This window comes from Gobio gobio (genome assembly GCF_949357685.1).
Source record: "Gobio gobio genome assembly, chromosome: 22".
In the NCBI taxonomy this organism is placed as follows: domain Eukaryota; kingdom Metazoa; phylum Chordata; class Actinopteri; order Cypriniformes; family Gobionidae; genus Gobio; species Gobio gobio.
In genome coordinates this window covers 43,900,615-43,917,396 of record NC_137118.1, presented here as the reverse complement: position 1 = coordinate 43,917,396, position 16,782 = coordinate 43,900,615, and the positions used below count along the sequence as shown (strand labels likewise).

The following is a 16,782-nucleotide window of genomic DNA, read 5'->3' as shown; positions in this document are numbered from 1 at the left end:
TGTTTCTACATTGCATTGGTGTTTACAGTGTATGTGTTACCCATCTCAGCGGATTACTTTCACTGTAGAACATTGTATTGGAATGTAAATATAAGCCTATGAAAGACCAAAGAGCTTTAGATTTAGAATAACAGTGTTTACATGGTATTTCCAAAAATTGACAATTATGAAAGAATGTTTGCCATTTGATGCAAATGCTTCATTCTGACATTCATTTATGGCATTTTGAATGCAGTGTTACATTTTGAAGGAGATGTGAGGCATTTTGTGTGTGCAGTTTTGGGAATTGTCTGTAGAGTTTTGAAAAAAGGAGACAGATTTGAAAACGAGTGTAAGCAGTTGGAAAAAAACTGTAATGTGTTTGACTAAAGAATGCAAAGACAACTAAACAAAACAACATGTAACTTACTAGAGGGTTCTGACAAAATACTTATAGAGCTTTATCACAGCAGAATTTAATACAGGAAGTGCCTTGAAGATGTGTGTTGATTCTTCTGGTTATGTATATTTTCAATGAGCCATTTACACCTAGTTGAACAATCGGCCTCTTAAAATTAGCATCCGGAGGAAGATTTGCTCATAAACATGCATGATTATTTCTCCACAAGGTGTCAGGGCTCGTTAAAGGTGCAGTGTGTAAATTTTAGAGGAATCTAGCGGTGAGGTTATGAATTGCAACCGCTCACCCCTCCCTTCCGAAGAACATAGAGAAGCTACGGTGGCTGACACAGGACAAAAAAAGTTGTTGTTGTTGGCTGAGACAGCAGAGAGTAGCTAGTGCTCTGTATAGAAGTTTGTCCGTTTAGGGCTACCGTCCGTCGCAAAGGCTGTGCCAAGTGTGCGACCAGCCTCAGAGCCCTGGTCCTCACGCAAAGTAAAGTGACTTGATGATGTAAGGCCATTAGTTAAAGTTCATGTTTTTGTCCATAAAAAAAAATAGAGTTTGGTTTTTCAAGCTCGCAAGCCAACGGAGAGTTGCTAGATGCCCTGGCTGCAAATTAAATTTTTAGATTTCTAGGCTATTTAGCGCATTGTTCAGAGGAAAACAACTTATTTAACGCCGTCCCTCGTCTCATGACACTTTGCAGACTCTGCTGTGTGCTTTTATGTGTTTTTAAGGGGGCATGGCTTTGGAGACACTCTGAAGGGAGGGTGGGATCTCATGCTTTCAAATCTAGCTTGCTATTGCCAGTCTCTCCAAAATTGCCAACCCTACCTTTAACACCTTTAAGCTGTTAGTTACCTCTTCTCAGCAATGTCGTATTGTCTGACTGTAAGTCGAGGATTCCATGGTGAAAAGTAAAACTACTACTAAGATGGCGGCGCGAGTAGATCGCGAGGCTCAGCGTCTCTCCAGATTCTGCAATTTTGCGGTATTTTTCTTGTTCATCTCGGGTCTGTTCGTACAGAACAGTTGTGCTTTTACATCGTACACCCGTTGTGAGCTTTTGGATATTGGTTTGCGAATTTCCGACAGTTTTATGGACAATCTTCAACTCCTTCCTGAGATCGCTAGGACGCCCGAGGCGATGCGCTCTGCCCGGCCGGGCGGAAGTGCTAGAAGGCGGCGCTGTGATCGTAAACAAAGGCGGGGTAAGCGTGGAGGTCAAAGAGCTAAGCTAAGGCTAACTCCTTACCGGCTCTCTTTACCCAGCATTTTCCTTGCCAATGTACGATCGCTAGTGAACAAAATGGAGGAGATTCGACTCAGCATTACACACAGTAAGAAACTTTTGAACTGTAACGTCCTAATCTTCACTGAAACCTGGTTAAACAGCGGAATACCGGACACCGCTATTGAGCTAGCGGGACGCCACACACTCCGGGCGGATAGAACACTAGATGGCTCCGGGAAGAGCAGAGGGGGTGGATTGTGCATTTATATTAACAAAGCTTGGTGCACAAACTCTGCTATTGTTGGGAGTCATTGTTCAGCTAACCTGGAGTTTCTCATGGTTAAATGTAGACCGTTTTATCTACCGCGGGAGTTCACCTCCACTATTATCACTGCAGCCTATATTCCCCCGGATGCTGATGCCAAGCTTGCTATGAAAGAACTTCACGCAGCCATCAGTAAACAACAGACTGATCACCCGGAAGCTGCGTTTATTGTTGCAGGTGACTTTAATCATTCAAACCTAAAGTCAGTGCTACCCAAGTTTCACCAGCATGTTTCCTGCCACACCAGAGGAAACAAAACCTTAGACCATGTTTACACAAACATGGCTGGCGCTTACGTTGCGACACCCCTCCCCCACCTGGGACAGTCAGACCACCTCTCTTTGTTTCTATCACCCAAATATTCACCCCTCATCAACCGTGTGAAGCCATCAGTAAAGACCATCAAGGTGTGGCCTGCGGGGGCAGACTCCACACTCCAGGAAAGGTTTCTAAACACAGACTGGAGTATGTTTGCTTCTCAAGCCACCAGTGGCGCTCACACGGACATTGACTCATTCACTTCCTCTGTATTGGATCATATCAATACCACCATCGACAGTGTTACAACCCAGAAACAGATCACCACATACCCTAATCAGAAGCCTTGGATGAACAGGGAAGTTCGACTCCTGCTGAAGTCATGCAATACTGCCTTCAGATCAGGTGATGCACAAGCCTACAGTACATCCAGAGCTAACCTGAAGAGGGGCATCAAAAAGGCCAAGCACTGCTACAAGCTAAAGATAGAGGGTCACTTTTCCAACTCTGACCCTCGACGCATGTGGCAGGGCATCCAGGCCATCAGTGACTACAAACCCCCCCACTCCACCCCCGCAGCCACTGATGTCAACTTCCTGAACGAGCTAAATTACTTTTATGCTCGTTTTGAAAGAGACAACAGAGAAACTGCCACCAAGCTCAAACCCTCAGCTGACCACCCACCAATCACACTCTCCTCCACAGATGTCTGCAAGGCACTGAGCCGGATCAGCGCACACAAGGCTGCTGGACCAGACAACATCCCTGGACGTGTGCTCAGGGCATGTGCGGAGCAGCTCGCTGGGGTTTTTACAGACATTTTCAACCTGTCTCTTGCCCAAGCAGCTGTACCGACATGCTTTAAACGCACTTCCATTGTGCCAGTGCCGAAACACTCTAACCCGAGGTGCCCTAATGACTACCGCCCTGTAGCACTCACACCCATCGTCATGAAGTGCTTTGAGCGGCTGGTCCTGGAACACCTAAAAGACTCTATACCATCCACATTGGACTCACACCAGTTTGCCTACCGCAGCAATAGGAGCACAGAGGATGCCGTTTCCATGGCACTGCACTCTGTGCTCACCCATCTGGACCATAAGAACACGTATGCACGCATGCTGTTTGTTGACTTCAGCTCAGCATTCAACACTGTCATCCCATCCAAGTTAATAGCCAAACTTGGAGACCTGGGCATCAACACTTCAATGTGTAACTGGATTTTGGACTTCCTAACTGACAGACCCCAGAATGTTCGTTCAGGATTCACCTGCTCCACATCCATCACACTCAACACTGGTGTACCACAGGGCTGTGTGCTAAGTCCGTTTCTCTACTCCCTCTTCACCGCCGACTGCAAGCCTGTGTATGGATCTAATTCCATCGTCAAGTTTGCGGACGACACTACGGTGATTGGACTCATCAGCAACAACGATGAGACTGCCTATAGGGAGGAGATCCAGCACCTGGCCACATGGTGCGCTGATAATAACCTGCTCCTCAACACCACCAAAACGAAGGAGCTCATCGTGGACTTCAGGAAGGAGTCAAGAGGCACACACGACACCATCCACATCAATGGAATGGGTGTTGAACGTGTCTCCAGTTTCAAGTTCCTGGGGATCCACATCTCGGCGGACATGTCGTGGACGACCAACACCTCCAGCCTGGTCAAGAAGGCTCACCAGCGCCTCTTCTTCCTGAGGACACTGAGGAAGAATCAGCTCTCCTCGGCCATCCTGGTGAACTTCTATCACTGCGCAATAGAAAGCATCCTGACCAACTGTGTGGCAGTTTGGTATGGGAGCTGCTCTGTTGCGGAGCGCAAGGCACTGCAGCGGGTGGTGAAAACTGCCCAGCGCATCACAGGGACTCCACTGCCTGCCATCGAACACATCCAGAGGAAACGCTGCCTGCATCGAGCTCGCAGCATCCTCATGGACTCCTCTCACCCAGCCCACAGACTGTTTTCTCTCCTGCCCTCCGGCAGGCGTTTCAGGATCCACCGGACCAGGACCAGCAGACTAAAGAACAGTTTTTTCCCCAGAGCTGTCTCTTTATTGAACTCAAACCCCCGTTGATCCACTTCCCTCATAAACTGATAACTCTCCTACCTCACATCTTCCTTCACTTTGTTATTTGCACTACCGACTGTTTATCACAGTAACAACTGTTTACATATGCATCTTGCACTGCCATATCTTAACTGGATTATGCTCATTTGCACTGCCGACTGTATTTATAGTACCAATGTTTACATTTGCATTTTGCACTGTACTTCTAACTGTAATATGCAACCACTTTCCACTGCACTTTACACTTTTTTTTCCCCGGATAGCTCTGTCCATAATTTATTGCACTACCCTAATCCACTGCTATTCCTCATATTAGCCTAGCATATCATTGTATACCTCTATCTGTAAAATTCTGTTTATAGTAATAGCCATCTGTATATTGTATTCATAGTACATATTCACCTGTAAATTCTGTTTATAGTAATAGCCATCTGTATATTTATTCACTGTACATATTCACCTGTAAATTCAGTTCTGTTTATAGTAATAACGTCTCTCTATTTATACATATTTATAGATATTCAGTACATATCCATGTCCTGCACTTACGCATCCATTGTATATCCTGCACTTGCTGCTATTGCACTTCTGGTTAGACCTAAACTGCATTTCGTTGCCTTGTACTTGTACTTGTGTAATGACAATAAAGTTGAATCTAATCTAATCTAATCTAAAAGGATTCTACTCCTTTACAAGGCGAGGCAAGTTCGAACAATGGTAATTCAATGTGTTTTACATGAAAAGGAAAGAATAATAAAAAGAGGATGCTTAAAAGATTGACATACACTGTAAAAATTAAAGGTGCCTCAAATATCCTATCGGATACTCAAGGAACTTCAAAATGTATTTTAAGTGCCTCAAAGCTCTTTCTCCTATAGTAGGGTTACTGGTGGAACCACTGACAGTCTTTACGGTTCTTGCAGGAACTTATGGGATCCCTTAAGAACTCTGTATTCAGTTCTGAGGTCCTGTAGTCACCTTTTCATTACCATGAGACCTTGAAGTGCTTTGGGGGAACTTAGAGGAACTCAAATTCTATAAAAGGGTTCTTGTAAGATCTGTAAACAGTTCAGTGGTTCCTAGAAGATCTCTTTTGTAATAGCCAGCATCTGGTGAAACCCAGAAGTTCTGTGAGGCCATATTACGATGTACAGCCTGTTCATTATTATTATTATAATGTTGTTGTTGTTAACAATTATTAATAAATCAAACTCACACACGCACACAGTGTGTGTGTGTGTGTGTGTGTGTGTGTGTGTGTGTGTGTGTGTGTGTGTGTGTGTGTGTGTGTGTGTGTGTGTGTGCGTGTGTGTGAGAGAGAGAGAGAGAGAGAGAGAGAGAGAGAGAGAGAGAGAGAGAGAGAGAGAGAGAGAGAGAGAGAGACTTATGTTGAAATTAACTATTGGTGTTGATTTCCGGATTTCAAATTTACTGTGAGTCACACACACACACACACACACACACACACACACAGTTTACTAACTTGTATATTCTATCCCCCTATAGGGATATATATAGGCCTACCCCTACCCATAAACCTATCCATCACAGAAAACATTCTGCATTTTTAATAAAACATTGTTTAGTATGTGTTTAAAGCTATTTTAAATATGTGGACAAAAAAAAGTCATTTTACCACACAGTATACACAATTTGAATATATTTAATGTTTCATAGGCCTATTAAAATAAACTGTGCATCATTATAAGTGAATATTGTTTACCATGAAATGAAATATTTTAGGCTACATTCTTAATAATAATAATAATAACAACCCGAAGAAGAAGAAGACGGCGAAGGGCTCTCTGGCGTCCTGCTCGCGCGCAACGCAAGTAGCGGCGATTTGAAAAAAACAAACAAACGGACATTTCCTTAAAATAACCGCTTCATATGACTTTCCCATTCAAGGTGAGTAAAGTCGCCAAAATAATTATACAAATTAGATACAATGTGTAACACACACGGCAACACTTACATGCTAAAATAGTATGGCTATTTAAAAAAGTATTTTTAGGTTGAAAGTATTTTATTTTTAGTTTTTTTAGGTTTTAGTAAAAGTGTAACGTTAGATTGATTAGCATTTGTATAACCCCAGTTTTACTACAAATACCATGGTAAAATGGTTAGTGTATCAAAACCATGATTAATTTTATGTTACCATGATGTTATTTAACAATAATACACATTTTTAATCGTTTTTTCTTCGTTTTTTTTGTAGTAGCCTATACAAACTGCTATGTTTTTACCCTAACTCTAACCCTTTCCTTTTATCTTTTTCTCTCATCAGAACATCCAGTATATTTAGTATTTCTCTGAAAAACAGGGTTCATTGAGCAGCAACAAATGTACGTATATTTCTGGACTTGCAAATAAAATGGTGTTTGTCAGTCAGGCCTTATTCATGAAACACAAGCAGAAAATTATTTAAACAGTCAATCATGAAATACATTTTAATTTTAATTAATTAGGGGTTCATTGTTTTAATTTTTATTATTTATTCATCAATTTAGCTATTTTTAGCAGATACGTAAAAACAAAGCCTGTTATATTGTTGTCCACTAGATGGAGCCACAGGACAAGGAAACTTTTGAGCCTGATCCCTTTCTATCAGTTTCCATCCCTTTTGAATGGAAAGAAATGCATAGATTTAGTTCATTTGTATAAATTTGGTGTACTGACAGTATATTTTTATATAATTGGTGTATACAAAAATCTGTGAAATGCTGATAGATCATAAAATGTTTATTTGCCAGACACGATAAAATATATTGCTGTCCATTAAGAATGAATTTGATTTGTTTTATTTTATTTTTTTATCCATTTCCTTCTTTTTTTAATTCAACAGTAAGAGGGAGCGATTTAAAAAAAAAAGTTTTTTTGTTTGTTTGTTTTGTTGCTGTAACCGGTTTTATCAAATCTTAACTTTTATTAATCATGAGACATAATGATATTGTTTACAGTACAATCTGTATATTTTTTACCCTAACCCTTTCCTTTTATTTTTTTCTTTCCTCAGAACATTCGTTATTATTTCTCTGAAAAATAAGGTTCACTGAGCAGCAGCAAATGTGAGTATATATATAGTATAAATGAAATGATGTTTGTCAGTCAGGCCTTATTCATGAAACAAATTCAGAAAATTATTTATAAATCAATCGATTCATGTACTTAAAGAAACATTTCAATTGAAATAATTGAATGAATGAACTAATCATTCACACTGGTGCTTGGACCCAGATGATTACCCATTTGTGACTATATTGTTTTATTCATTTATTCTAATCATCATATTAGAATGATTTCTGACGGATCATGTGCCATGATCCTTCAGTGGTGATGCTAAAAAATCAGCTTTGATCACAGGAATAAATATATATATATATATATATATATATATATATATATATATATTGATGATCATAAGAATTGATTCATGAATTGACTTTCATAGGGACATCTCTAATGTGAGGCTGTGGACAGTTTCTAATGTCTGTTGCTGGCTGACAAGAAATGACCTCTCTGCACTTGCCCCATCTTTTGAAGGTGTGTAAATAGTTAAACAATGGCTGTTGAAATGGGCCATCATCTAATATAGATCATGAGACAAATGCAGGACAAACTTGGCCAACAATTTTCAAATTACCAGATTTCCCTGTTTTGCTAAAGCAAAAAATGGAAAACAACATGGCTGAATTGCACCAGCCAACATCCCGTTCTAAATGGAGGTCACAGATTGTGCAGGTGCTGTTTGACTATATATGCACCATAACTTGGTAAGTCACACACACACACACACACACACACGCACACGCACACGCACACGCACACACACACACATACTAATAGAAAACATAACATTTTGAATAGACATCTGTGTAACTATTAGTTACATCTGCTATTGAATGTCCACAATGACACTGCATTTACTTTATAACAGCAAATGTATCATTCCTAAGGTATCCTACACAGCAGCAGTATAAAGAAGTGTGTACTGCACTCATTAAGATGTATCCAAACTTGAGAGACCAAACAGGCGTTGGATATGTAAGATTACTTTTGTATTATTCTTTTTTAGAATTGTATCACTGCCCTAAGTTTGTGCTTAGGTCCTTTCCAAAACCACCATTCACATATGGGTAAAAGCTACAGTGAAAGTGAATGATAATAAGAGAATGATTAAATGATGTCAGAAGTTTCATTTGTGTGTAAACTTTCCCTTATACCAACACTACTATTAAAGGAACAGTTCACCAAAAAATAATAATTCTGCCATCATTTACTCACCCTCAAGTTGTTCCAAACGTGTATGAATTTATTTTTCGTTTTAAAAAACTTTGTTATATATAGTTTATTAAACCGTTATATTCTTCAAATTTGTAGGCCTCATGGTCATTGCAGGAATCCTTGTATTGCCGTACCTTTTAAATGATGATCCTGCAGGACTGTGCGTGATAAACAAGGTCAGATTTTAATGTATATATGCAAATGTGATGTCATTGATGATTCAGATAATCAGCTTAAAGTTTTGCCAGTATTATGCCAGTTATTCCTAGAGATATTATGCAATTAACTGCTCCACAACCATAAAAGACACTACAAAATGCACAACAAAATGGCCTTGTATATTATGTATACTGTTACACAGTAAAAAAAAAATTCAGATCTCAAATTGAAAAATTTCTAGTGACCGATCACATCTAAATTTTTCAGTTGGCCAAATTGAATTTCTGTGAATTTATGCAAACTAAAAAATGTTGATGTGATCAGTCACTAGAAAATTTTCAATTTTTTACAGTGTAGCTTTGTGATCAGTTGCATTTGATGTTCCTAATTTTTTTGTCACTTTAGATAAATGTATGTGGAAAATGAATAAATGTAAAGGTTTTGTAAATTAAATTGTATCTTAACTACCTCTTTTTTCAACCAACAGCCTCCACAGAACCTCACACCAACTTTGGTGATTACAGGAAACCCATTTGGTGAAAGCAGCATTGCAGTCTTTCTTGATGGTGAAGAACTGTTTGCTGATGAACCTGCTGATGTAACCATGGGTGTAGGCCTCACTATGAGTGCCTACTTCCTATTCAACATACAGTACAAGAAACCAATTAAAACACTGACTTTTCTGCAGTATCTGTTGGGCATTCAGAAGGAGAGCATCAAGCTACCTACAGTTGTGTTGAGGCTTATCAATTACTTAAAATGCCCAGTGTGAATATTCCCAGAGTGAAAATGTTACAATTGACTGCATTGTACATTTTACTGTATATACTATAGTAGATTTGAATTGTATTATTGTTTATTTATATTTTAAAGTTGTAAGAAGTCATATTTATCTTTTGCAGTTTTGCCAAGATGTAAACTCTTAATGTATAGCAATATTAACATTATATATGTGCTTCAAAGAATTAGATGTTGATGTAGCTACAGTATTCAAGGTAAATATTTATTGAACTTTTCTATGAATATTGTTGTTGTTTATTAATAAAAAATGTTTGCTTTGCATTTGGTTTTAGTTTTTCATTTGTCAAAAAAATAAAATGTAAATAGATCAATTTTATTTAATAGTAAATAAAGAGGGGGGGGGGGGGGGGGTGGAGAGGGAGAGGGAGGGGTAGGGAGGTTACATTGGGAAATGGTGCCTTGAAGCACCCAAGGTGGTTCCTAAAGGAAGGGTTCCTCAGGAATCCTGGGTGGTTCCTCAGAGAACCGCCTCTTTTGAAAGGGTGCCTACAGGATCTACAGACGGTTCCGCCGGTGTGGCAAAGTGAAGAACCCCAAAAGGTTCCTCCAGGCACCTTTTATTTTTACAGTGTAAGATGCATTAAAACAGTTAAAATAAAATAAAAACAAGAAACAATATATATAAAAAAACATTGGTGTGATATGTTCATATTTTCTTTGTAGCTAGCGTTACAAACAGGCAGCCAGCCTTCTTATTTTAATAAATTCAAATAATGTAAATGCTAATGTTCTTCTAATAGGAAAGCCTATTTTCAGACGTATCTACTGTAATGTCATCAGAAACGTATCTATCAGTATCATTTTACTGGGGCTCGTGCCCTAGTAAAAAGGGTCTAGCGACGGCGCTGCGACAAGACACAATTATTATCTTCTCTGTAGTTTTAATTTACACCAGATGTTTGAATCCAGAAGGCAAAATTGCATTACACAGTGAATATACGGTAATATAAAAAGAGGTTTTCAAACTAAAATTGTCTGACAAAACAACTAGAACTGGCAGACTCCAGCTATTTCCAGTTAAGACCAGCCCACCAGATGAATTCCAGTAAATACTGAACGTAAAACTAACGTTACCCCTCCCCCTCCCTTCTGTATGTATCTAATAAAAATCAAAACATTGTATTAGTCTATAAGTTGTATTAGTTTATACTACATAGACTACTTGTAATATTTAATTGACTTAACAGATTTGAAGCTGTATATTGGAACTATCACTCAATATGAAATCAAATTTTGATTTGGTTAACTATGTGTATAAATGTGTTATACACTTCTGCCAGATCTGTATTTAGAGAGTTGGCTGATCACAGTTGAATATATTCAGTAGTTTGTGATAAAAAAATAAAAAAAATGTAACGGTTGATAAAAGTTAGGAAAAGCAAAACTAATGCAGTCTAGCACAGAGAGAGACTTTATACAGACTTTATATACCCTGACAAAAAGCAAATCCACAAAATATACAGTGTATCCTTTCTGTGTCACAGACCACAGTGGAAAAAAGTTTATACACATTGTTATACTGTTGGTCAAATAAATCAAGACTAAAAGACCCACCTTGTTACTCGTCTTCTGAGTTCTGAGAGCAGGGTTGCCAGTTCTTTGTGACCAAATCAATCCAATTCCCCATCAGCATGGGCGTAACCAATTGGCAACCTCCCCCAGTTTCTCTGGAAGCCAATATGGAAGTGACTTCATCGACTGGCTCCAGAAGGAGCAGAATCTCATTGAGCCCCATGTTAAAATGGCCAAGTTTACAGCAGAAAAAAACATGTTTACAGTCTGGTACAAATTGTGGTTTTGGTCTATATATCTAATTTTGCCCTTTATGACAACTGTGAGGGGGGCAAATTTTTTTATAACTTAATCTTTTACATTATATAAAGCCATATCTGCATAATTAAGGGCGTGGCCACTTTGAGTGCCAGGTGGATTGCCATTTGTCTGCTGTCTGCTAGTCATCACGTCACCTCAGCTCAACCCACGCCCCGCCTCTTTGCCCATTTTCTGTTATCCTGGAGTGATGCGCTGACAAGATGGCGACGGCCAGCTCGACCCATACTTTAGGCTTCAAAACGGCTCTTCAGAATCCTATGGATGACGTCACTAGGGTTGGGTACCAAATTTGGGTACCTGAGAACGCTTCACCCCAATACAGCGCTCCAGAGCGGCTCACAATCAATGAATAGCGCACATTTATGCCAGGCAATTGTTTATGAACTATTGCTGATGAATAATGACAATGTTTACTTGTAGTACGTATTTATAAGCTATTAAAATGTGAAACTAAACTATTAGTTCACTTGACTGCTGAGTTTTCTTTTTAATTTTTTTAATAAATAATAATGGCAATAGGTCTCCCACTTTTTCCAGGAGTCTGCAGACTTGGTGGACAACAGATTTCAGAGCCCTCCTCCTGACCAGGAAGGAGGCACCATGCATACTGCTGAGGGGATGATAGACTACAGTGAGGCTGGTAAAGATCTTTCCACTGCACACTGCCCAAAGAGGAGGAAATCTGCACTTGCTGATCTCCTTGGACAGACATTCAACAGCAGTAGTACCAGTACATCCATGCCTTCAGCTGCCTCGATAGCTGAACAAGAGATGAAACGATACCATGAGGCTCCAGCTTTACCACTGACAGATGATCCATAGCAATGGTGGAAATCTCAGGCATATGGGTACCCTCTCCTGTCCAAGCTGGCACAAAGGTACTTGTGTGTCCCAGGGACTAGTGTATCAGCAGAACGAATGTTCTCAACTGCTGGGGATATCATCAGTGCTCAGAGGAGTCTGCTCACATCTGAGCATGTTGATCAGTTGCTGTTCTTGAAGAAAAACATGAATATCTGATTCTCACCTTAAATTACTGGGAATTCATGCTTTTGCATTTAAAGGGTTAGTTCACCCAAAAATGAAAATTCTGTCATTACTTACCCTCATGTCGTTCGACACCCGTCAGACCTCCGTTCATCTTAGGAACAGAAATTAAGATATTTTAGTTGAAATCTGATGCCTCTGAAAGGCCTCCATTGGCTCAATGGTACTCTACACTCTCAAGACCCTTAAAAGGTACTAAAGACGTCGTTACAAAGTCCATCTCACTACAGTGGTTCTACAATAACTTTATGAATCGGCAACAATAGTTTTTGTGCGCAAAAAAACCCTAAATAACGACTTACATAGTGATGACGATTTCAAAACACGGCATCATGAAGCTTCGAAGCGTTATGAATCACTGAGCCGAATGATGATTCGGATCGTGTGTCAAACCGCCAAACTGCTGAAATGTGGCGATTCAAACCGCTGAATCGACTCAGTGATTCATAACGCTTCGAAGCTTCATGATGCCTTGTTTTGAAATCGTCATCACTATGTAAGTCGTTATTTATGTCACGTACAGGAGATGAGGACCCAAAAGCAGAAGGTGATTTAAACAAAGTTTTAATTCAGTTTAGGGCAAAATAACTCAGGAGGCCACAAGGCATATAAATTCAACAGAAAGTCTCTGGCGTATAGCTTCAGCAAAACGTAAGGGAACAAAACTGTCCGGTCTGGAACGGCAATGGGAAATCCCCGGAGGTAGAGAGATAGGCTGGGTCCGAAGAGAGCAAGGAACGCCAAACCGTAGACCACTCACGTAGCTGGAGACTTTAAATAGAGCAGATACGAGGTGATAATAAATCAGTCAGGAATCTACCCGCAACAGACAGGACTTAGACAGGATTTAGACAGAACAGTCATCAAACAAACAGGTACGTAACATCTAGGCAATAATCTGATGAAGAACCAGAGAAAGGAAGGACAAGAAATAGAGAAACCAATCAGAGAAAGTGGGCAACAGATGAGAACGATAGAGGTAATGAACAAGAATGTGAGTACGTAAGGAGTGAGGTGATGAGAGACAGCTGAGAATGATTGAGAAAATGAATGCAAATGTATGTGCGTAAAAGAATGTAATAATGAGTGTGACCAGAAGAGGGAGAAAAGAGAAAGGAGAAAAAAGGAAAGAGCCGGGATCATGACAGTACCCTCTCCTCAAGAAGCGCCTCCTGGCGCAACAGAGGAGGACTGGCGGGAGCGGTAGAAGTCCTCGATCAGCGAGCGGTCCAGGACGTCCCGGGACGGAATCCAACTCCTCTCCTCCGGACCGTAACCCTCCCAATCGACCAGAAATTGATGACCACGACCCCGAGGGCGAACATCGAGAAGTTTACGAACCCTATAGGTGGGAGCGCCCTCAACACGAACCGGAGAAGAAAGCGAACGAGGAGGAATACGAGTAACGGGCTTTATACATGACACGTGAAAGACAGGGTGAATGCGTCGGAGATTGGCAGATAATTTGAGTCTGACTGAGACAGGACTGAGGATCTTAAGGACCCGAAATGGTCCAATAAATTTAGGTGCCAGCTTACACGAAGCGGATTGAAGAGGTAGGTTAAGGGTGGACAACCAAACCCTCTGCCCAACAGAATACCGAGGACTCCTAACTCGACGCCTATTAGCGGCCCGCCGTGTACGAGAACGAGACTTGCAAAGGGAGGATCTGACCGCTCTCCAAGTACGCTTAGCACGTCGAATAAAGACCTCGATGGACGGCATCCTAGCGTCCGTCTCTTGTGAGGGAAAAAGCGGAGGTTGGTAACCAAGGCAACACTGAAAAGGTGATAAACCCGTCGCAGAAGACGGAGCGGAATTATGCGCGTACTCTGCCCAGGGAAGCTGTTCTGACCAGGAAGCCGGATTGCGAAAAGCTAGACTACGGAGGATGCGCCCGACTATCTGATTGGCTCGTTCGGCCTGGCCATTGGTTTGAGGATGAAAACCGGAGGAGAGACTAGCCGAAGCCCCAATTAGACGACAAAACTCCTTCCAAAACAAAGAAGAGAATTGGGGACCTCTATCGGACACAATGTCGGAGGGAAGACCATGTATCTTAAAAATCTTGTCGACGACTTGCTGTGCGGTCTCTCTAGCGGACGGAAGCTTAGGTAAGGGGACAAAGTGAGCAGCCTTGGAAAAACGGTCCACGACAGTGAGTATCACGGTGTTCCCCTCAGAGGCAGGAAGACCCGTGATAAAATCCATGGCGATGTGCGACCACGGGCGAGACGGTAACGGGAGAGGACGCAGCAATCCCGCCGGGGGCGCATTACCAGACTTTGTCTGAGCGCAGACAGCACACGAAGCGACGTAACGCCGTATGTCGCGCTCACGAGAGGGCCACCAGAACTTCTGGCGGATGGCAGCGACGGTCCCCCTAACACCAGGATGAGCGAATAATTTGGAAGAGTGACCCCATTGAAGAACAGCGAGACGAGTAGATGGAGGAACGTACAGAAGACCTCTAGGGCAGAGACGAGGAGTAATGGCATGAGCCAAAGATCGCTTGACCAAACGTTCTATTCCCCAGACAGCTGCGCCCACCACCATACCCTGAGGAAGAATCTCCTCGTTAGTAGGAACAACCTCTGGAGAATCGAACTGTCGCGAGAGAGCATCTGGCTTAAGGTTCTTAGAGCCAGGACGGTAGGAGATGGAAAAGTCAAAACGTGTAAAGAAAAGTGCCCACCGAGCCTGACGGGCATTGAGTCTCTTAGCAGAATGAATGTACTCTAAATTTCTATGATCAGTCCAGACAATGAACGGAATCGAAGCACCCTCAAGCCAGTGACGCCACTCACCGAGAGCTAGACGGATTGCCAATAATTCGCGGTTACCAACATCATAATTGCGTTCGGCGGGAGAGAGGCGATGTGAAAAGTAAGCGCAAGGGTGAACCTTCTCATCAGAGGATGAGCGCTGGGAAAGGACGGCTCCCACGCCCACCTCTGACGCATCGACCTCAACTATGAATTGTCTGGAGACGTCTGGAGTTCTTAAAATAGGCGCAGTCGTAAAAAGGGATTTGAGGCGATCGAAAGCAACCTGAGCCACATCAGTCCAGGAGAAACGGACCCTGACGGATGTGAGCGCCGAGAGAGGAGCGGCGATCTGACTAAAATTACGGATAAACCGACGGTAAAAATTTGCAAAACCCAAAAAACGTTGGAGGGCGACACGCGAGTCGGGTACCGGCCAATCGGTGACAGCACGAACCTTGGACGGGTCCATGCTAACCCCCTCCGAGGAAATCACAGAACCGAGAAAAGAAATAGACTGAGCGTGGAATGTACACTTCTCTGCTTTAACAAACAATCGATTCTCTAGGAGACGTTGAAGAACTTGACGAACATGCTGAGTATGTACTTGGAGAGAGGGAGAGAAAATCAAAATATCGTCGAGATAAACGAAAACAAAAATGTTCAGCATGTCTCTAAGAACGTCGTTAATTAACGCTTGGAACACGGCAGGGGCGTTGACCAACCCGAACGGAAGAACGCGATATTCGAAATGCCCTAAAGAAGTATTAAACGCAGTTTTCCATTCGTCCCCCTCCCTTATGCGTACAAGGTGGTAAGCATTGCGGAGATCTAACTTAGAAAAAATCTTGGCCCCCTGCAGGATCTCGAAAGCAGATGACATCAGCGGCAAGGGATAGCGATTCTTGACCGTGATGTCATTCAACCCTCGATAATCAATGCAGGGACGCAATGAACCATCCTTCTTTTTAACAAAGAAAAAACCCGCACCGGCAGGGGAGGAGGAAGGTGCAATGGTTCCGGCGTTAAGCGAGTCCGATAAATATCTCTCAAGTGCTTCGCGCTCGGGAGCGGACAGAGAATAAAGTCTCCCACGAGGGGGAGTGGTACCCGGAAGAAGGTCGATACTACAGTCATAAGGTCGATGCGGAGGAAGAGAAGTAGCCCTGGAACGACTGAAAACCGCTCGAAGATCATGGTACTCCTCCGGGACCCCAGACAAATCACCCGGCTCCTCCTGGAAAACAGAAATAGAAGAGACAGGAGAAACAGCAGACGACAAACAGTTAACATGACAAGACAAATTCCAAGAAAGAATGGAATCTCTGGACCAGTCAATCTGAGGGTTATGCTTTACTAACCAGGGATGTCCTAAAACAACAGGGTAATAAGGGGAATGGAAAACAAGAAAAGAAATTGTCTCTTGATGATTGCCTGATATGGTGAGACTCACCGGAACTGTGGCAAAGCGCACTCTAGAGAGGATACTACCATCAAGAGCGTGTACAGGGGTGGAGTCTTTAAGTTCAATGAGGGGAACCCCCTGTTCACGAGCCCAAGTCTCATCAACAAAACTTCCCTCGGCTCTCGAATCGATCAATGCCGGGCAGGAAACGGAA

At 41.9% G+C, this 16,782-nt stretch overlaps 1 protein-coding gene and 2 long non-coding RNA genes across 5 annotated transcripts in view; 2 read left to right on the top strand and 1 right to left on the bottom strand.

The window, feature by feature from the left end:
- LOC307119074 (uncharacterized protein) overlaps window positions 1-11,166 on the bottom strand; it is a 28,447-nt gene extending 17,281 nt beyond the window's left edge. For 2 of the 3 annotated variants that reach the window (XM_079805108.1, XM_079805110.1), the window contains exon 1: window positions 11,073-11,166. The gene's annotated coding sequence lies outside the window, so the exon portion shown is untranslated. Of the gene's footprint in view, window positions 1-9,185; window positions 9,355-11,072 lie in introns of all 3 variants that reach the window. The other variant, XM_079805109.1, reaches the window with a different exon arrangement.
- On the top strand, window positions 6,242-7,817 carry LOC307119077. The gene is made up of 3 exons (XR_013815611.1): window positions 6,242-6,619; window positions 7,291-7,342; window positions 7,726-7,817. It is a non-coding gene; the product is annotated as an uncharacterized lncRNA (long non-coding RNA).
- On the top strand, window positions 8,211-9,324 carry LOC307119078. The gene is made up of 3 exons (XR_013815612.1): window positions 8,211-8,318; window positions 8,655-8,734; window positions 9,205-9,324. It is a non-coding gene; the product is annotated as an uncharacterized lncRNA (long non-coding RNA).
- Window positions 11,167-16,782: the final 5,616 nt, after the last annotated feature.